The sequence below is a fragment of the Nannospalax galili genome, unplaced genomic scaffold (genome assembly GCF_000622305.1).
Source record: "Nannospalax galili isolate Female #2095 unplaced genomic scaffold, S.galili_v1.0 scaffold359, whole genome shotgun sequence".
Taxonomy (NCBI): Eukaryota; Metazoa; Chordata; class Mammalia; order Rodentia; family Spalacidae; genus Nannospalax; species Nannospalax galili.
Genome location: NW_008347042.1, coordinates 1,278,137 through 1,300,866, shown reverse-complemented (window position 1 = coordinate 1,300,866; position 22,730 = coordinate 1,278,137). Strand labels below are relative to the sequence as shown.

The window sequence follows — 22,730 nt, the reverse complement described above, 5'->3', positions numbered from 1 at the left end:
ATTGGACAAAGAAGTATGTCATCCATAGCTCCATCCTCTATACATCTCATGGTAAAAAGCAGAATCTGCCTTCATCTCTCCAAAAGACAGTGGCTTGTTCATCTTTCTGCTTGTGTGTGCTAAGCATCCTCTCCCAAGATCTGCAAAGGCTGTAATGGAGTGGACAGTGCATGTGTCAAAGCCAACGTGAGGTTTTTGTAGCATTCTCTTGAGATAGCCTCCTCAGAGCAAGACTGTTCTGAGGTATATTGGTAGGGCAATCGCTTTGGGTTCTGTGTTCTCATATTTAGTTACAGCAAAAATGGCAGCCAGGCGACTATCCTAGGTGTTCCTGAGCTTTGAGGTGATACATGGGCCACATGCCAATTTCACTGTACCTTTTGTGTCTTAGATTCCCTTCATTTCCAGGTACATTCTTTGGCATTCTAGGCTCCAGCCCAGTGCCCCCCATGGATGTGTCTTCTATTTATAGATAGAAGAATAGGATCGTCTTTTCTTCCTGACAGAAGTGTACCAGCCTAATGGTCAACACAAGTATGCAAAACTGAAACTTGACGTGTGGACTAAAAAGAGACATTCATTTCCTGTCCTCCAGATTGTACATTGCCCATCTAGTCTAGAAGATAAAAAGGTCCCATATTCATTTAATGCTGGGCATTGAGTAAAGTCTCGCCCTACCAAATTTTACTTGTGAGGGTAGGAAGAATAGCGAGGAAGCTCCAGTGGCCCTGATGGTGAAGCACCCTTCCAGATGGACCCAGTGGGACACAAGCCAGGTAAGAGAATGGTGGAAAGGCACTCTGGTGGAGGCAAAGGGTTGTTTCTTAAATAGAGAATTCAGATTACAGCCAGGCTAGAAAGCAGCATCCACACCATGGAAGAATGTGGTGAAATTGGCCTGAGTACACAGAGAACTTTCTACTGACTTTTAGTGAGACAGTAAGAATCTCTATCTGGGCATTAAAATTGAAGGAAGAAAGTTGTGCCTATGGGTGCAAACCTATAATCTCAGCATTCAAGAGGCTCATGAGTTTGGGGTCAGTCTGGGCTATAAAAGAGTTAAAGGCTATGGGCTATGTAGCAAGACCTTGTCTTAAAAGGTCAAGACAAGCCCGGCGTGGTGGAGCATGCCTTTAATCCCAGCATTTGGGAGGCAGAGGCAGGTAGATCTCTGTGAGTTCAAGGCCAGCCTGGTCTACATAGCCAGTTCCAGACTAGCTGGGGCTACAGGGAGACTGTCTCAAAAAGAAAAAAATGTCAAGGCAAAATTTTATAAAAAGATCTAAGGATGTAGCTCAGTCGTAGAACTTGTTTGGAATACATGAGGCCCTAGATTTGATCCCCAGCACTAAGAAAATTAGTTAATTAGATTTAATTTTAGGAAAACTGGGCACAGAAGAAATCATTAATAGGACTTAGTGACTGAATAGATGCAAAATAAAAAGAAAACTGAAGTAAACATTTGTGATCATATGCTGAATATTAGGATGGTACCATCATTTCTGAAAGACAATGACCACATTTCATGCAGATCTAAATACAAAATATTGTCTGTATTTTGAAGCCGTCGAAGCACTTGCTACTTACCTTGCTGTTATTTCTTTTACTCTTTTATTTTTCTACATTCATAGTGGGTGTGTACACCTGTACATGCACACATCTGTGTATGGGTATGCACATGGTGCTGTGCATGTGGACGTCAGAGGACAACTTGGAAGAGTCAGTTCTCTCCTACCATATGGGTTCCAGTGATTGAACGCAGGTTGTTAGGCTTGGCAGAAAGCACCTTTCCGCACTGAGCCACCACCTTGCTGGCCCTATTTGACTTCCAGCGCAGTTTCCATTTGTTGAGGCTCTTAGCAAAAGGTGTGAAGTCAGCTTGTAGCAATTGTTTCAGCTTATGCTACCTGAATCCACAAATCGCTACTCCTGTTTTGTGGTTGGGCTTCTTTTTACAAGTGTTTATTTTTTCCATAAATTAATAACATTATGACAATATTTGTTTTCATCATTTAGAGAAGTAACTACCTAAACCGTACATTCTCTTTGTCTAATATTTTTATTATATTCAATGATTGTGTCTGTTCTTTGAAGAGAGCCCACTTAAAGACAGTCTTTATTTAAGAATGTGAGAAGAACAGAACTGCAAGTTTTAAAGTAGCACATTGGGGCTGGAGAGATGGCTCCGCAGTTAAGAGCACTTGCTGCACTTAAAGAGGAGCTCAGTTCAGTTCCCAGCAACTACATTGGGCAGCTCACAGCTCTAACTCCAGCTCCAGGGGCTCCAGTGCCCTCTTCTGGCCTCTGTGGGCCCCTGCATGTATGTGTACAGGCACACAAATACACATAAATGAAAATAATAAAATAAGCAAAAGTAGCATGTCTACACTCAGTAACTATTCATAGCAATTATGGGCTTTTCTAAAAATTATAAACCTCTCCTATTTTATAAAGTAAAATAATCTACTACATCTTAGTACTTGGTCAAATTTCTATAAGCTTAATTTTTTATGACACTAAATTGTTGCATCTGATGAAATACATAAAGAATCAAAATGCAATCATGTTACAAGAGATTCTCACTGCATCATCTTGATTAATGTCGATGCATAAGGCCTTGCAGCTTACCTACCCATTTTATCTAGTAAGCGGTAACTAGCAACCTCAATGAGTAGCCAAACAGTGCCCATTTATTGATAGTGTGATTTCCTGATAGAGGTTTCCAGCACATACCTCGCATTCTCTAATTGCTTTTAAGTCTGACACATTCAGCAGTACATTTGGACTATCCTGCCGTGGACTCTAGCCAGTTCATACAGAAATGTTTTCATGGACTTGTTAGGCCAAGGACACAGTCAGTGCCCCACTGAGGTTAGGCACTGCTGCAAAGAAAAAGACCAGCTCTAACTATAAGGAGCCCCCCACATCGGGCTCCCATTCTGAGCAGAGGAACTGAAGCCCCCAGGTGCCGCTGGTGTGATGGCAGCCCCCTTTGCACCTCTGTCTAGACACTGTGCTTTGAAAGCGCTGCACAGCCACAGGGAGCAGTCCTGGGTCCACGTGATCATTCCCTAAAAACCGCCAAGTACAGAAGAATCAACATTTCCGGTCTGTGTGGGAAGAATTCGTTACGGGTACTGCACGGTGCCGTGTGTGCTTGCATAAGTCCAAGCCTGTCTCGCGAAGCTGGGGGGCTGAAGGGATACCAAGGGCCCTGGAACTTGAGGCAATTTGCATTTGAGTGCACAGCAGCCTTGAGGCTGGATAAAGATTTTCATTGGTATAGCAGAAAAGGTCCAGAGATAAGATTTGGAAAATCATTAGGCCTTTGCATCCTTCTCAGTGCACCGAATTCTAGAGCAACACCATCCAAAATAAATATGGTACAAGCCACAAATGCAAGCCATGCCTGTGGGCCATGTTACAAAAGTAAAAAAGAAACCGTTGAGATTCATTTTAATGTAGTTTCATTTAATGCAATATATTGAAAATATGGTTGTTACCAAGTAGTCTATGTAAAAACTAAGGAGATATTTTGCATTCTTCTTTTCATTCCAAATCTTGAAGTTCAGATGTGCTCTTCATCCTTACAGCACACTTAGTTTATATCATCCTCATTTCAAGGGCTCAGCAGCCCCATGTGGGTGGCAGTCACTGTGATGGAGAGCCCGATCTAGGGCCACAACAAAAACATCTGCTCTGTGATCAGAAAGGCACCGGGCAGGAGGAGAGGAGAAGCAAAATAGAAAATTTTATTGACTATTGTGAACCTCTGAGACTTTACATCACCTTTTGAAATCTGTGTCTTCCTAAACTATTGGGACTAAACTAGCGCTCGCCAGCGACCTCCACCCAGCCATACTGTGGACAGCTGGACATCCAGCCATCTTGAGCTCCAGCCGTGAAATTCACCTGAGCTGGTGCCCCACTGCCTTCATATCCTTCCACAGTCCTTCATGTCTGATAAACGACTACTTATCTAAAGCAGCACAGCCTCATTCACCCACACCCTATCATCACCACACACCATTTGTGAGCAGCCTTGGGACCATATAAACATCCTGTGGCGAGGTCAGGAACACCTGACCCCCTATTAACACGTCAATGAGAGTGGCTGGTGCACTGGGCTTGTTTTCTAGGGTTTTGATGAGCTTCGTTAATTATGCTGAGCAAGAAAGGTGTGCAGCTGGAGAGGAACCCACTTAGCTCCACGTGAACATGAATAATTGGCCAGTTGGCAGAGTGTTGAAGTGGCGGTCTAGTGAGAAAAACTGGTGAATAAACACAATTCTCCTAAACCGCAAAAGGCAGCTTCTGGAAGATGCCAACCCCTTCCACCTTCTTGTGATTTGGGAACAGCCTGGTGTGACCTAACATAGGGCAGGTAAGGACCTGCCTTGGTAGGAAGGACATAGTGTGGAGGCCGGTAGCCAGCTCCAAAGCCAGGACAAATATGTTGATCCTGGCTTCGCCAGTTCAGTAGTTGCAGGACCGGACCATACAGGTTGTAGAGCCTCTCTGAGGTTAAGATTTTCATCCGGAAGATGGAAATGATAGTAAGACTATTAGAACAATTCTGTGTTTGGATTCATGCAAAGCATTTAGAATAGTATTAAACCCTGTAATTTTTACTTTTCTTGTTGCTGTGACAAAATACCTGACAAAAGCAACTTAAGGAAAGAAGGGTTTGGGGTTCTTGGTTCAACAAGAGACAAGTCCATCATGGAGCCGAAGGCTTAATGGCAGTCAGCTCCCTGGTGGCAGGAGTGTGCAGCACTTTACCTCCTTATATTTTGGCAAATCAGGAAGCAGTGAAGACAGGAAGACAGGCTATACTTACCTGGCAGGGGAAACGCCATGATCAAAAAGGTGGTTTTCAGAGGGCGAGGTACATCCATTGCACTTTGGGATGTGCTGACCCCTGCGATTTCCCCAAATGTGGGAAACTCGACTGCATAATTTGTGGTGATGGGGGAACTGCATTTGTGCTTTCCCCTGGTTTCTATATTTAAAGGTATGCTCTGGGGGCTGGAGAGATGGCTCAGTGATTTAGAACACTGGTTGTTCTTGCGGAAGACCCGGGTTCAAATCCCAGTACCCACATGGCAGCTAACAACTGTTCATAACCCCAGTTCCAGGGGATCTGACAGCCTCTTCTGTCCTCCGTGGGCATTGCACGACACGGATGCACTTACCTACATGCAGGCAATACACATATACACATACACATAAAATAAAAAATAAAAATAAATCTCAAGGCCCACCTGCAGTGACCTACTTCCTCCACCTCCTAAAGGTTCTTCGGTCTTCCAAAACAATGCCACTAGTTGGGTACCAGATGTTCCCACACATGAGTGTATGGGGCGGGGGGCACTTCACATTCAAACCACAATAGATCCTAACACAACCTATATTTGTTTTTACATGTAATTAAAATTATGAACCATTTCATATGTTATGTCCATCTTTTAAATTCTCTAGGAAGTATATAACTATGGTCATGTTCTTTAAAGCCTGCTTCATTCATCCACTCAATAGATATTTGTTATATATCTGCAGTCTGAGCATTAAGCATATCAAGAAGGAAAAAATATGGAAGAAACATTGCCATGAATGTGAAAATTATATGGACAGGAGCCACAAACAGTGAACATGTCTCTTGTTAGAAAGTTCCACTGTGGATGAAAATAGCTTCTTTGTGTCTAGGCTTACAGGGTTGTAATAAAAAGTACACCAGGCGTGGGTGGCACATCTTTAATCCCAGCACTGGGGAAGCAGAGGCAGGTGGATCTCTGTGAGTTTGAGGCCAGCCTGGTCTACATAGGGGCTAAGGGAGACCTGGTCTCAAAAAGACAAAAAAAAAAAGTAGAAATTACTTACTTTCCATATTTTAATATGAAAATGCCAGCTTTTGGTGTATGTATGTATGTATGTATGTGTGTATGTATGTATGTATGTATGTGTGTGTGTATTCGTGGGTATGTGTGTGTGTGTGTATATATGTGTGTATACCAGCACATGTGCTACAACTTTTGCATCAGCTGATGGGCGGGGATCTGTTCTCTCCTTCCCTGGGTCTCAAGGATTGAATTCAGGTTATCAGGCTTGGTTGCAAGAGCTTTTATCTGCTGAGCCATCTCATCAGCTGACTTTCACATTTACTAAAAGCAAGTAAATAAATATTCCAAATAATGAAAACTATTTTTCCTTTAATGCACTTTTTTTGAAAGTCTAAAACTTGGAGACTGGAAAGCTCAGTGGTTAAGAGTACTGGCTGCTCTTGCAGGAGACCCAGGTTCGAATCCCAGCACCCACATGGTGACTAACAACCATCTGTAACTCCAGTTCCAGGGGATCTGATGCCCTCTTCTGGCCTCCACCGGCACCGCATGGGTGCACTTACATGCAGGCATAACATTCATACACATTTAAATAAATAAATAAATTTTTAAGTCTAAAACTTGAGCTAAAAATAAAGAAGGGTTCTACTGGAAATTTTCTCATTTAATTATTTATCTATTGCTGTGTCACAAATTATACACCAAACAGCAGCTTCCACAGCAAATTCTGGGAACAGTGTGGATCATGTTCCTGGCTCAGTGTCTCTCATAGGTTAGTCAATATGTTACCTGGGACTACGTTCAGCCCTTGACTGGACTTGGGCTGAAGGATTAGCTACCTCAACAGCACCCTTCCATGGCTGTGGACCAGAGGCTTCCATGGCTTATTGCTTGGAGCTCTCTACCGGACGGGCTGCCTGAGTACTCTCCAGATGTGGCAGCTGGCTTCCCCAGAGAGGATAATTCAAGAGAGATCAAGGAGGAAGCCCCAGCGCCTATCATGAATAGTATCCAGGTCATACACCTTCCCTTTCTTCATTATTCCATTCATTAGGAACAAAATAATGAAGTCCAGTTACTCTCCAGGGAAGGGAGATTAGATTTTCCGTTCAGAAGAGAGTGTCAAGAATTCATGGACATATTTGTGGACACTATAATTGCCATGAATGGCTTTTGACATTTCATAAAGTGGTATTGGCAAGGGAAAGTTCAGGAAGGGAAGAACTGAGTTGGCAATGGTGAACAGATGAGGATTAGGGCGGGGCTCAGGTGAACAGAGGGATGAAGTCATGGGTTCCAAACATACTAGAAATTTCTATGCTTTCCTTTGGCAGCCCCAGGCCTTATAGTAAAGTTATGACTCATAGCAGAGAACATAATTCTGTGGTCAAATGTGAAACCTTTTTTATTTAAAGTAGAAGAGAAAATGTAAGAGGACCTTGGTTTCTTTTTCACTCTGAACCCAACCTGGTTATTGACAGGATTTTCCCATTTCTGCTTTAAGAATCTTGGGGGCTGGAGAGATGGCTCAGCAGTTAAGAGCACTGATTGCTCTTGCAAAGGACCCGGGTTCAATTCCCAGCACCCACATGGCAGCTAGCAGCCATCATAACTCCAGTTCCAGGGGATCTGACACCCTCTTCTGACCTTAGTGGACATTGCACAACTTGGGTGCACTTACATACACACAGGCAATATGTTCATAAACATAAAATAAAAATAATAAAATACTAAAAAAAAAATTTTATCCTTCGCCTTCTAGTTGTTAAGGTGCTTGTTGCATAGACCCTTTGTCCTCTGCTTTTCAGGCCATAACCTAGATGCTGCTCTTAGTCACATATAACTTCCTGCTACCGAAGATTCCTGGGGCCAAAGCTCTTGTGCCCCATGCTGTCCTCTTAGTCATCTCTCCCCACACGTGTGCTCTTAGCAAGATGCATGCATCCAAATCCTCTGAGCCCTCAGGCTTTTCTTTCCATTTCTCCTTCAAATACGAATCACCCTAGCAACATTCATCCAAAAACAACTGCACATACAGCTGTGTTCCCATCTCTTCGAGCGTCACAAAGGAAGCAGAAAGGCATGGCCCCTGCCCTTAAGAAGCTTTTCTTGTACTAAAAACTGTATGTAAAGGATTCTGTAAAATGATAACAGTATACAGAGTCCTATTTATATTCAAGTGACATGTCCAAGATGCAGTGATTATACTTTTTTTGTTTTTCAGTGCTGGATATCGAACCCAGAGCTTTTGCAATGCTATGCAAATGCTGTACTACTTTGCTACATTCTCAGTCAAAACTTATAATAGTTAAATCCAAGGGATATTCCTTTGTCAACACTCTAATGAAAAAAGCTAGCTGTCTTTTGGATTGGTATATGCATGCGCCTTGATGAGAAAGATTGTTACAAGAAAGTCAGCACCTGAAGCTGACATATTTCACCCAGTCTGGTGAATATTCAAATGCAGTCATGAAACCAAAATAAATAAATCAGGTATTTATCAATAATCTGTGCAAAAAAAGAAATATGCCCTGTTAATATGATAAATAATTAGCCACAGCTGATAGCTGAAGTATAAACAGAAGGATAATTCATAATGTTCTGGTTTCTTCATCGTTTAAAAGGCATCAGTCCTGGGCTTTAATTTACCCTACTTTGAATGAATGCTCTTCAGCAAGGGATGTAGGAGAGCAGTGGGCTGTGAAGGGTGATTAGGGATAAAAAGTATGAGACAGAAGTAAGCAAGGACTTGGGAGACTTGAGGGGAGAAGGAAGCCCTTGGTGCTTGTTACTAAGACCTGGTCTGTGATAGAAGAAGCAGTGGGTAGCCATTGTAGGCATCAGAAAGGAGTGAAGAACTATCTTAATCAAAGTGATTGGCAGGAGAGACACTAGGACACAGCACACCTGGAGCAAAATAATTAGGGCCTGACTACATGTGACTGTGGATATAAATCCAAAGAAAAGGAACGGAAGAGGGAAGTGACCATGGGTGGGAGGAAGAGTATGAAAGAGAGATAGTCTAATTTGACTTCCACACCTTGAAGTCAAGGAGGGCCCTTATTTGCTGGTGAAGGACAGCTGACCAAAGCAAGTAGTCATAACAGTATTTGGCTTGTCAGTGGACACTGAGTTAACGTTAAAATTCTACGAAGAAAGAAAGGAGTCAGAGGAATCACGGTGTTGGATTTCATGTTCATTCACTTCTGTGCAAACCCACTTCTACACATGAATCGATGAACCACGTGAAAGATATTGTCCATGAGGAAAAAGGGTGTGTGTGTGTGTGTGTGTGTGTGTATGTGTGTGTGTGTGTGTGTCTAGAGAGAAAGAGAGAGACAGAGACTCAGAACAATAATAACAACCTACAACTAGCTAGAATTGATGGCTGATGAATAGTATGCAAATGAGAAATATTTGGAATGTGTATGTCTAGCATGAGTATATATGTGTATTTTTAATTTTTTTTAATATTTTATTTATTATTTTTATTTTATGTGTATGAGTGTATTGCCTGCATGTATGTAAGCACACCCATGTCATGCAGTGCCCAAGGAGATCAGAAGAGGGTGTGAGATCCCCTGGGACTGGAGTTACAGACAGTTGTTAGCCACCAGGAATTGAGCCCTGGCCCTCTGGAAAAGCAGCCAGTGCTCTTAACCACTGAGCCATCTCTCTAGCCCCTCATGTATATTTTTGTATATTCATGCATGCAGAGAATGTGAAAGAGAACCTGAAAACCTACTCCTCATCCATTTAGTTCCAACTCTTTGGACTATAAATCATTTTTTCCTGACTTTCTTTTCCTTCATTTTTTTTCTACTTATATTTTTTCAGAATTTCCCATGTTTCATAATGGAACATATATTACTTATATAAGTTTTTTCTTAGGGAGAAATCATCTTAAGTCCTTGATGGAAGAAGAGCTAGGAATAGAAATTTCAAGTTCAGAAATTAGGAGAGAACGTGAAAATAATGGCTCCATGATGAGGAAACTGAGACCTGAGAATTAGAATTATAGAATTATAGGATTTCTTATGCTTCTAATGTAAAGATTAAAATATGTATGTATGTCAAACAGAAAAATGGAGTTGTCTTCTAGAATTTGATCAGTCCAAAGCTGTTCTCCTCCTTAACCACAGGTGATTTTATTCCCTCAGTCTCCAAAGGACACCTGACAATATTCAAAGACATTTTGATTTTCACAACTGTAGAGACAGCTCCTGGCACCTATTATATAGAGATCAGAGGTGCTGCTAAATGCCCTCCAAGGCAGCCTCCACAGCTAAGAACTGTCCAGTTCAAAATGCCATAGTGCAGAGGCTAAGGAACCCTGACAGGGAGGGGACATATCAGTGAAATACTTTTTGTGCCAAGATCTGTGTGAAACACATGACTTGAATCCCTTCATGTCATCTTCAAGTGATCTTGAAACTCAAGCGTACAATGTTTAGCAGCCTGTTCAGGATCCTAGGGTCAGCACCAGACCTAAGACCCAAAGCGAAGCTATTTGAATCCAAACCTGAGCTCAAAAACATAATGTGGTTTTTTTCCACGTTGACACGCATGGAGGAAAATGCCAAGAGAAATCCATCTGAAGGTCACAGTGACCTTTTGGCCTCATGTTTTCCACCCTCGCCTACAAAGTAGCCTCTTCCTTTCTAAACACTTTTCATTCTCTAGAATGTAATAAATAGCTGGAAAAGGAAACTTCAGTGCTCTTCTACACCTCTGTCCTCTGCCCTTCCCTCCACCCTCATCTTCCAGGTGTGATGTTCTGTCTTGATTTTGATGAACATTGTGTTCTTTCTGTTGTATTTGGGTGGAATGTTGCTCATGGTGCATATGGGTGCTATTTTATTTGTTCTGTAAGCCTCAGGATCATGGAGAGACCATCTGAAAATGTTTGAGAATTAGTACTTCCTAGCCTCACTTTGCCAAGAACCAAGAGAAATTTTTCCATTCCTCTTATCCAACTTCCTAGGTCTTTCTTTCTCTCTGGATAAAGAATCTTGTCTGTAACATCCTAAAGTTACCACCTCCTTGTCATTTTCACAGGATGCTGCATATTAAAACAAAACTACTGGAAATGATTTTAGAGCTGACTTCCATGGAGCCTTGAAAACATAGATCTTCCCCTCAGTAGATCTAATTGGCTCGCTTGTCGACAGAGATGGAAGGGCTCTGTCCCCAGTAATGCATGGAAGGTCCTCTGCTCTACTGTCAGGGGACCATGTCTTTCCTGAAAGTTAGGATTTTTAAGCAGTTTTGTCTTAGTTATTCTAATGACCAGGTAGGCAAGAATCAAAGCATACCAAGCAGTATGTCTTCCCTTTACTGTGCTTCCCATACAGTCGCTGAAACACTACATTCAATGTTGACACATATAGAAGACCATAGCACTTTTCAGAACACCCCACCCTTTCTGTGGCTCCCTCAAGATCACACAAGATTATTTTAAGAAATAAAATGTCAACAGTAATAAATAAAATTGGGAAGGAAATTTGGATAAGCCTATGCACAGGAAGAAACTTATTTTAGAATTCTCTTCCTGTAGCGTTTACTGTGAGGATGGAGTTTCTTTTCATCCCCAGTGTTATCATTTACAGAGAAGGGGAATTTGTTCGCATCCTTTATCCTGCGTGGATTTTTAGAGAGAAATTTTACCAATTCATTCTTTTCACACACCCAATCCTAAACGTGAAGTGATGCAAACAGAATGCTGCCATTTGAGTGAGTGCTGTTCTGTTTCAAGCATAGCTCTGCATATCCTATACGTGTTTCCTCATTTAGTCTTCTCACGCCTGTCATGAAGGTATTATTATCTCCTTTTGTATTCCAGAAGATTGAAGCTTAGAAAGGTCATATGATTTGACCCCTAGGGGTACACAGCTAGTAAACAACAAAGTTAAAATTTGAACTCAGGGCCCTTTCAATTCAGGACCTAGACTTCCTGTCCCTTCTGTGCAGAAACTGCCTTCCAGGTTATTAAACCTGAATTTCAATATTATTTCTCTCAATGAGCCAACAGCACTTTTACATATTAATTTACTCTCGTAGTATCAAGCTGAGTAGCAAAATGGAATGAATTCATAATATCAGCTGAATCCTGAATGATCCTGTAGCCAGCCTTCCATACACATTCAATGTCAGCATTGTCTCAGGTAAACTGCCTTGAGGACTGGAGTGGGAGGTTACATAGACAAGTTGCACAGATCAGGACATAATCACAACTTTCATAAACAGCCCCAATTAGAAGCAGTACCCTAAATTCTGTTTTAAAAGTATGGATGATTTACATACCTAAACACATGGGGGTTGGGGGGTGGCACAGTATCTATCAGCCTTTAGTATAAAATGTGTGTTTTATCAATACTTGAATACTTGAATGCATCTCAGAGAAGCCACTTCATCCCCGAAGTGCAAGGCTAGGAAAAGAAGTGATCTCAGCCAGAGAGAGGACCAAGATTCAAAGGTCGCCAGCTGTAGACTTCTCTGTACTTGTGCTGGAAATCAACTCAGGACCTTGAGCATGCCAAATAAGCATTCTAGCACTGAGCTACATCCCCAGTGCTTCATATGCATGTCTTAATGTCCACTTTCCCATTTATGACATGAATATAATATATTTTTTGGAGAGGATATGTATGAGTGCACATGTATGCGGGTGTATGTGAAGGCCAGAGGACAACCTCAGGTGTCATTTCTCATTAGCTGTTCACCTTTTAGGTTTTTTAGCATGTTTGTGTACATGTGGTATGTGTTCAGGCATGTATACATGTTCACATATATGTGTAAACCCTGTACACAGGCTCATTTGCAGGTATGTGTGGAGGCCTGAGGTTGGTGTCAGGAGCTTCCTTGATCACTCTCTACCTTATTCTTTGAGGCAGTGTCTCTCAGTTGAACTCAGAACTTGCCAGTATAACTAATCTAGTTAGGCAGCTTGCTCTGGGAATCCCCCACTTCCACTGTCCCAGTTCAGGAACCGTAGGCAGACTCCATACCCACCCAGCATTTGTATGGGTTCCGGGGATCCAAACTCCAATCTTGTTGCAGTAAGTGCTTTATCCACTGAGCCATCTTCCAGCCCCCTACTGTGTTTCTTTGAGACAGGGTCTCTCACTGGCCTGAGCTCGCCAAGTATGCTAAGCTGGTTGGTCAGGAAGCCCCTGGGATCTGCCTGTCTGCCTCTCTAGCACTGGAGTTATAAGCATGCACTACCATGCCTAGTTTTTCTTAACATGGGTTCTGGGGATGAAATTCTGGTCTCATCCTTGCTTGGCAAGCACTTTATAGACTGAGCTATCTCCCTAACTCCAGATGTAATAAAATATAGTCTTAAGTTAATTTATATCTCATTATCATTATCATCCTTATTATTTTAAATAAGATATCAGAGACATGGAAACTATTTTGTTGAAAAAGTATCCAGATTTGGAAGCAAAGACATTCTTGGTTCAGATCTCACACTTAATGTCTAGTAACAATGTGCCTGGGGTGAAGCTTCCAGTTTCTTCATCTCACAATGAGATGATAATGTCTGCCCCACAGGGAACATCATATACGATACATGTCCTTTCGGATGCAGCAGATGCTCAACAAATGTTAGCTTTGATTATTATTTTCTCCTTACCAAGACTGGTGAATTATTTTCCGGGGAACTTAGACCCACTCCCATGGCCCTGAGCTAATAACTTTTTCTTGTTTTAAGCAGCACATCTCTTGAGCGAGGTTTGGTGGTTCACACCTGTAATCCCAGCCCTTTGGAGGCACTCACAGGAGGGCCATGAATTCAAGGCCAGCCCAGACTACATAGAGAGATGTTGTCTCTTTGAGAACACAATAAACACTGCAGCAAAACGACCAGAAAAATATGCATTCCCCAAATAAATATGGACATGGTTATGAGGGACTCATAGACCCACAGAGGGAGGATCTTTGGTTCAGGTTCAAAAGGGTTAAAGAAAAATATATGACAATTGAAACGTAACAATTATTTGGTTTGTAAAAGGATTTATCACCTACTCCTGTTGCAGCTCTCTGAATGTCATTAAAATCTGATTCCATTTACAGAATCTCACTTTATTCAGAACATTTCAAGAACACATTTATTTCATTAACAGAGGCAAGCCTCTTTTAACAAAACATATTTATCAAATGCCTATTATGTGCCTAATAAGGTGGTGGGTGTGATGGGGAACAAAAGGAGCTTCGCATGTGGTCCCTGCCCTCCACGTTTCTTTTCTAATTGGAGAGGCAAGTGAACGAGGCGGTATGAGATGTATTAGCGCTATATGCTGATATAATCAAGTACTAAATTGTGTATGCTTGTGTGGGTGGGCGCACAAGCTTCGAATATCATTCTCTGACCTTGAATTGTACACAAATCATTAGCGTCAAACCGGAATTGCCAGCGGCTCCCCCACCCTTCCTCTTTCTTGGCTGACTTCCATCACAGCCTCTTGCTCTGTCAGAAACACAGTTCAGAAAAGAAGGGTGAAATAATACTGCGAGGAAGAGAGAAAAAAATCAATAAAGAAAAAAAAGAGAGGTCACTTGCATGTCTGTGGTTACTGCTGCAGATGGATTCTGTACTGGGCCCAGGCTGACCTGGGAGCACCCAAGCTCATGAATGCCCCTCTGGGGGCAACCAGCCACTTCCCTTATTTACCAGTTAACCACTGGACTTTGTCAGAGGCTGTAGAAAGAGCAAGAGGGATGGTGTAAAGGAGGAGTCTGGCTGACAGGAAGGGGACTAAAATCGTAGCCCCAACTGTTCCATCTTCACCATCCAGAGGGCATATGAATTGTACTCAGCAGATATGTGGGACGATTACTGGGTAGGGCAAGACAGTCTTGTCACTAACACTTGCAGAGGTCCAGGGCCAGAGTACAAATACCACATAACTTTATTTAACTATTATGTGTTAAGCTAAAACCCTCATAAAGTAAAATATGTTCTGCTGGCTGACCTTGACAAGTATACCTTCATAGAACCAAGGAAGGCCAGGTTTGAATGTGGAATCCTTGCCTCCTGGGAGTGCAACCACAAGAGCCCCTGGTCCACCCTGGCTCCAGGCAGTACCAGAAGCTTCTGTGGGACTCTCACCCATACCTCCAAGGTTCATCACATACATACAGCCTCTCTTTCTGGCCTAGCACTGCGTATAGTTGCATGACCCTGTGCCAAAGGACAGACCTTAAGGAACAGACTTGTAGGAATGTATGGGTTGGGGTATCCAGAGCATATAAGTGGGGACACAGTCTCCCACCTTGACCCTGCAGACTGTAGAGATGAGTATGGCCCAAAACAAACCCAATTGCAGCTTCAAAAGCAGGGGACCAGGGCCAGGACCCCTCCGTGCCCCTATCTGAGGGTCCAGCTGAAGAGGAGAAAAGGGAGATAGGAAAGGAGGGCAAAGTCACCAAGAGTGCTCAGCTCATATAGGGGTGGTATAAGGGTAGGTTGGGAAGACTGTATGGAAGTAAGTGATGAAAAGACTGGCTGGAGGGATGGTTCAGAAGACCTGGATTCAGTTTCAACACCCACATGACAGCTAACGACCATCCATAATTCCAGTTCCAGGGGATCCAACACCCTCTTCCAACCTCTGTGGGCACTGCAGGCATGTGGCGCACTTACAGACATGCAGTCAAAACACTCATATACGGAAAATAAAAATGAATTTTTTTAATGTTTTAAAGACCCCTGCCCAGTTCTACAAAGATAGGGCCTTTTAATCTAGTACTGTGTTTGGTTAAAGAATGTAGAAAAAGCTCCTTTTACAGAGGCCAAGGGCCTCTGTAATTCAGTGACAAGGAATATGAAGACACAAGAATGATGGCTTGGGAAGTAAAGCAGGGATGACTGGAATGAATTCTCCCCAAGGTCACCTGTCTCCATCTTGTTTTCACCCCTCCTCCTCCTGCTGGATGCTGGCCAGGGACTCATTCACAGGGAAACATTCTACCTGATTATGTGAGGACAGTAAGAAGGGTTCATTTTAATTCTCCAAGGGAAAAAAAGAATAACTTTTCAGAAAAAGTAGTACTGGAACAGCTCATCAAATGTTTAGCCAAACGGAGAAAGGAGAATTTCTGCATTTGAAATTACGCTATTTGCAGAATTCCACAAGGAAAGGCATTTTCAGTTTTGCCCACACATTTTGCAGAGCTGAAGAAAACGCTAATGATATTTCAACATTATAGTCTGTCTCCATTTCACAAATTCTTTTGTTTTAGAAACAAAAACAGTTGAGTGATTTAAGGGGGAAGAGAAGGCAGACTGAGTAAAGCTTTGTGGCAAAAGTCAAGATCCAGCCTTGCCTAAAAGCACATCTGTCCAGATTTTGCCTCATCCACTATCAGCTCAGTAGGTGAGAAGTCTGAAATTTCTCCAGAGTCCTTTAGCCCCATGGTCTCAAACATGTATGTGGCAGTTATAGGAACAGAATAAGTAAACAGAGTTGACTTTCAGTGTTCAGGAATTTATTACTCAAAGCTTTTTATTCAGCCCCAGTAAAGCCACCTGGTCAGGTAAGAGTAATCATCAATACTGAAGAATGCATATAAGGCTAGGATCATGAGCAGGTGCATCTGGGAGTCAGTGTGTGCACCACACAGTACCTCAGATCATCTTCCTGGAGCTGCTGCCTTGCCCATCACCCACCAGGTCTGGACCAGCTGTCATCCGTCAGTGCTGTACTGCCTCACATTCTAAGACCATCATTGCTACTTAGCATTTGGTCTCCAGAGCCCTCCTTCCTCTTATACAGTCATTCATGGACTTACCATGCACTTGTTCGTTCATATGTGTGCACTGCAGAGCATCTCCTCTTTGGCAGGCCTTATACTGAGGAATGCAGATTTAATGAAGTGGCAGATCCACCCTCACCCAGCACATCTGGTGCACAGCCAGATCACAGGTAGCCTGTGTGGTCACTGGCAGGAGCACAGGGCTACATAAGTGAATGTATTACCCAGTTTCTTGGTTATTGTCTTCTCAAAGAAAAAAAATCGGTTGAGAGACAAAGACAATTTAAGCAAAAGTTTCTTTTGTAAAGCAAAGGAAGCACACATTCCAAAGAGAGATTGAATTGGGCTGCCCTGAAGGGAGCCTAAATGGGTTCTCCTAATGACAAGAACCATGGGTTCTCTGGATTTTTAAGAAGTTTTTACAAATATTCATGAGGTAGGTGGCATATTCATGGAATATAATGACCCCTTTGCTCTCCCAAATCATGGTCGACCAGATCTCCCTTTTGGGATATCTCTTTCCCATGATCCCCTAGAAAAGCCCACAGTGGGTAGGGAGTAAGACCACAATGAAAATGGCATTATAATGATGTCAGGTCTTTTGTGGATGAAGACCTTTCATTAGTGCCCATGTGCTGCAGTTGGGAAAGGGCTCAGTGCCTTATTTTCTAATGTAGTGCTAACAACCAAATGCCCTTGCCACTTCAAGGATATTTAACAACCAACGGTCATTTTGGACTTCAAACAACACAGCTACCAAGCTCCTTGGTTGCCTCATGTCTAACACCCTGCCTGCCCAGTATCAGGCCAAAAGAACGTAACGTGGGAGCTAACTATCAAAGAATGCAGCAATTTGTCAAACTTGATGGCCAGAACTATAGCAGGATTTGGAGTCGGGGAAGTAATTGGAGGATACATAGGAGATAGAACATGAGAGATATTCATGCCTCACACAGTGGCTTCCAAACTTGCTTGCCCATTAGAATAATCCAGTATATTTGAAAATGTCAAGCCCAACTCAGACCAGTGAACTCACCGTCTCTGGAGGATATGTAACATCGAGTGATTCCTAAGAGAACCACTGGCCAAAGCAGCAGCAAGGGCCTAATCCTGTAGAAGAATCAGCAGGGGCTTCTAGAGGAGGAGCGATAAGATCACATCCATTTCAGGAAAAGGTGGCTCTGGCCACCCTGAGGGTACATCGTGTGGGCAGTATCTAAAACCAGCAGTGGGTATGAGGTGAGTTGTTGCAGGATCCTGAGTGACATTTGTAGGGGATCCTCCCTTAGGTCTCAGGGGAGCCACCTTAGACAATATTCAGTGTCTGATGATGAGCTCTCTGACTTCAGTTTCCTTATCTATATTTTGCTTGGTTGCTATAATGTTTGTGGTACTAGGCACAGTGTCATGAGGAGTGATGGGGGAAGAGTTTTGTGATTTGGGATGGTGGAAATGCAGGGAGAAAGATAATTGGGAGCTAAGGATGATGCCTTAGAGGAGGTAATATTGTGATGAGAGAGTGCCCAAGGAGGAGAGCCAAGAACTGCACCCTTGGGAGCGCTAGCTCCTGGAAAGGACCAGGCAAAAAAAGAGCAAACAGCAAACAGAGGAGCTGGGCACATGGCTTAGTCTGTGGAGTGTTTGCCTAGCATGCACAAAGCCTAAGGTTCAACCCCCCAAGCACTACACAAACTGGACAATGGTGGTGCATGCCTGTAAAACCAGCACTCAGGTAGTATAGGCAGGAGAATCAGAAGTTCAAGGTCATCCTAAGTTAGAGAATAAGTTTAAGACCAGCCTGGGATACATGAGACCCTGTCTTAAAAACTAAAAATAAAAGAGGATGCTAGAATGTATGAATGAAGTTCTCTGAGAGGAATGAGGGCAGTTAGGCAGGATTGATGTCTTGATCTGGAAGCTACCAGGAAACACCACAGAAAGGTCAAGAGTCAGGCTGGATATGAGACATGCATTGCATTGTGGTGTTAGCTCTACCAGGAAGAGGAAGATCTCGTCTTTTATTTCTCTGTGTGTGTGTGTGTGTGTGTGTGTGTGTGTGTGTGTGTGTGTTTATATGTGGACATGTAGATACATGTATCTCTAAGTCTATATACATGATGTATGTTCAAGAATGAGGAATAGCCCTCCCTGTCACCCAGTTTTGTCTGTTTGGGCCCCCATTTCTGGATTGCAGCCTTTTCTGTGCTGGACTGACACCTGTCATCTTTAAAAGCTTCATTGTAGTTGACTTCTGATCCAGTAATGGATCATTTCTATCTTGAGTGTTCATTTCTATCTGAGTCTCTTTGTGCCTAGTTAAGTCTCCAGTCTAGAAGGAATTATCTCCTGTATGTGTTCAGTGTTACTGACATGTGGAAAGCACAGAATAGTGTCTCTAAAGGAAAACAGCCCACATGAGTATGGAGCAGAGCTGGTGGAAAAGCTGTTTGCACAGGACCCCCAAACTGCAGGCAGTGCAGATGTCACCCTAGAGCTTCATACTTCAGAGCACAATACTTCTTCCAATGGCTTTTGGCTCTAGGACTCAACAGACTAACAATGGATGCCTTTTAAAAATGAAATCTCATAATTTGTCTAAATACAATAATTTCATTTGGTATAACAAAAAAAATCCATGAGTCACCAAGGCAAGCCAGCCATATTCAGTCCTGGCAAATATGTTTATGAATTACGTGTATAAAGTTTTTTAATTTATTATTTTTATTTTATGTGTATGAATATATTGCCTGCATGTATGTGAGTACACCTGTGTCATGCCATGCCGTGGAGATCAGAAGAGGGCTTCAGATTCCCCTAGAACTGGAGTTAAGGACGGTTCATAGCCGCCAGATGGGTGCTGGGAACTGAACCCGGGTCCTCTGCAAGAGCAGTCAGTGCTCTTAACCGCTGAGCCATCTCTCCAGACTCACATGTATAAAGTTTTGAGGGCACATTTATCAGTTGGACATGACATCAGTCTGGGAGGAATTATGAATACAATTCAGTGATGGAAGAAAGCAGATCTAAAATATAGGTAAGTTGGAAATTAACAAAATTAAACTTGCCAGAAATCAGCATGAGACTCACCAGTTACTGTGCATCTGTAGAAAAGTTACCTAACCTCTCTCTGTTTTGAGTAGAAAATAGGAATGACGGTAGTGCCACACACAAAGCTGTTCTCAAAATTCAAATCAGTGTGTTAAAGCACTGCACACTGTAGGTGCCCAGTAAATATAGCAAGTATTGCTTTCAGTGTGCAGTTGCCTTTGAGAAATAGATGATAAACCAAAAAAGTGGAGTAGTTCACTGTCTGGTGCTGTCAGACCACATCGGGAGACATTTGTCCAGGAAATGCCACACATTAAGAGAGAGCTAAAGAAACTAGACGGAGTTGGAAGGAAAGTAGCTGCAATGATGAAAAACTTAAAATCACATGATGAAAGGTTAAAAGAATTGAGTCTATTTTGCCTGAAGTAGCAAAGACTCAGCTAGTACATAATAGCATTTTCTAATATGAAAGGTTCTCATATTGTAGACGGCTTAGATTTATTTTCTACCCAGGGGCCAAAGGTGGATACTTCAGAAAGACAAATTTGGGCTCCATCTCAGGAAGGATGTGCTAATATCCCCACTGCTCGGGGATGGTAACAACCTGTTCAGGAGGAAATGAGGGGCTTGTCACTAGAGGTCCACAGGCCAGATGGCCACTTAATGAACTGATAAGTGGACCCCATGACCTTAAATGTCCAATCTCTGAAATTCTGCTATTATGATAATAAATGGGGCTGGCTATTTGATAGAGACAATAGACAAGAAAACTTGCTATCAATGTATTGATTTCCTTTGTGTGTGTGTGTGTACATTTATTTGTGTGTGGGAGCTCAAGCACCTGTGTGCATGTGTGTGGGGAGGTCAGAGGTCAACCTTGGATGTCTTCCTCAGCCATTCTCTACCTTGTTTTTGAGAGAGGAGTTTTCTCACTTTTACCTGGAATTCACCTCTTAGGCTCGGTTAGCTGACCTACTACCAGCCTCAGAGATCCACCTCTCTTTCTCTCTGCCTCCCTGGGATTACAATTATACAACCACCACACCTGATTTTTACATAGATTCTGGGGATCAGAACTCAGGTTCTTATACATGTGCAGCAATCACTTTACTTAGACATCTCCCTAGCCCTGCCCACAGCTTAGAATATGACAGTGACATGTTTCATTTGAGTTCTTGGGGTGTGAAGTGAGGGGACCCCAATCATGTCCAAGAGCAAGCACTCCTTCCTTACCTGTCTCCTGGCTTCACAGGTGTCAGGCAGTCATGAGCACAAACTGAAACCCCATCTTGGCTGGATTCACGTAGCCCAGTGAAGCACAGTTCCCAGGCTACTTCTTGTCTGCCTTCCTTCATCTCCTTTAAACTTCTCCCTGCCTCTGCCAGCAGTAAGCCAGTTGCAGAGGTGAAGCTTGCAGCATTACTAAACCACATTGCAGTTATGCCTGAATAATGAAACAGTGAGACTCAAACGCTGAGTGGACTCAAACCCTGAGAACCTGTTCCTTCTGATGTCTCAAGGAACTGTGCTCTCTGTCTGGGCTCCACTCATCTTTTATTGGTGCTGTATGGCCAGCAAGAATTGGGGAAGTAGAAGTCAGGACCCACCCTTATTGTATCAGAGAATCTTGTCCTTTGATCCCTAGGATTAGAATATCACACATACAATTACAAATAGACTCATCAGTTTTTCTCATTGTTTGCAATGAGGAGAATATACTGCTTCCAGCATTTTGATATATAAATCATGCATCTGCATTCATACTCTGTTTTACATTATCTTGAGTGGAGGGCAAGGAGGGATCCTGAGGGATTAAGGTCATATTCCCAGGTCACAAGAGGAGCAGATGGTTCATTGAGCTTGTTTATATTATAAACAGTAACTTTATGGTTAGAAGGTTAGGAAAAAGTCATTACTCCAGATTATGTCCATATTGTAAAAGTCATTCCTACAGAAGCTAAATTCTCTCTCCTCTGTCTTTTTGGTGTTTAATGTCACTGATATTTGTGGTACCTATCTTCAGATCCCATTTATTGTTTAAAATTACAATACTTCATTATGCTAATCAATCACCTTTTATGTTGTATATTATATCCTTGTTCCTTTTGGGAATTTTCCTTAAGTTTTTCCCCTACCTACTGGAATTTAAAATTCAGAACCATATCAGCACTCAAAAAACAGTTTTCTCTCTTCTTTGTGTATTTAGATTTATTGTTGCCTTAAGCATCTATTAATATTACAAAACAGCATTCAGATATGGCTTATTAGTCACTGTCTTTTAAGAGTTACAGATTATATTCAATAATTGCAAAGGTTATGATTGTTGATTTACTTTATTTGGATGAGTGGGAGGGGGTGCCAGCATGCCCAATATTCCACAGATTTCAGAAGTTAGAGGCTGCTTTCTTAAAGGTATAAGCCTTTCATGGTTTACCCACTCTTACTTGACCATTTCACAGCATCATGGAACTTGGACAAGTGGCTTTAAGTCAACCTTCACTGATGAGCAGAGCACACCAGGATGAAACCCTTCATTTGCTGTCTCATCACTAACAATTGACTGAACACCTCCTGTTCATTCAGCCTTCCCAGAACTGCTCTAAGCTGGAGGAAAGAGCTGAGGTCCATTGCTGCTCACATCCACCTAAGTTCCTAATGTTGTAGGTCCTTAAGATGTCTCTTCACCAGCAGGATGCCCTTCTCCTGACACTGTCCTCTGAATCCATTTGAATGTGACCTTCACAGGTGACCAAGACCTTAGTCACCTTTGCACTTCAAAAATAGCCTCTGACTATACCAGTGAGCATCCTGTTTTTGGTACAACTTCATACAAGGTTGTCTGTTTCCTTTGAGCCTTTCCTTTCCATTCAGTCTCCATGTACTAAGCACCTATGTGGAGGTAAAGATAAGGCATGGCATTGCTCTCAACAAGTACACAGTGGCAGAGGGGTGAGGATGAGCTCGAATCCCAGAAGTCACAGGTGCCTATGGAGTTCCAAAGCACACAAGCCCAGATAGTGAGGACAGAGACAGTACAGGGAAAACCCCTCAGAAAGACTGTAATTTAAACAGTCTTAAAGGGTG

The 22,730-nt window shown here is 42.5% G+C and overlaps 1 protein-coding gene and 1 non-coding gene across 3 annotated transcripts in view; both read left to right on the top strand.

Moving 5' to 3' along the window:
* Positions 1-22,730, top strand: part of Maml3 (mastermind like transcriptional coactivator 3) — a 453,662-nt gene that overhangs the window by 278,909 nt on the left and 152,023 nt on the right. The gene's annotated exons all lie outside the window — the stretch shown is intronic.
* On the top strand, positions 4,833-4,998 carry LOC115072103. Its single transcript, XR_003851163.1, has one exon. It is a non-coding gene; the product is annotated as a U1 spliceosomal RNA (small nuclear RNA).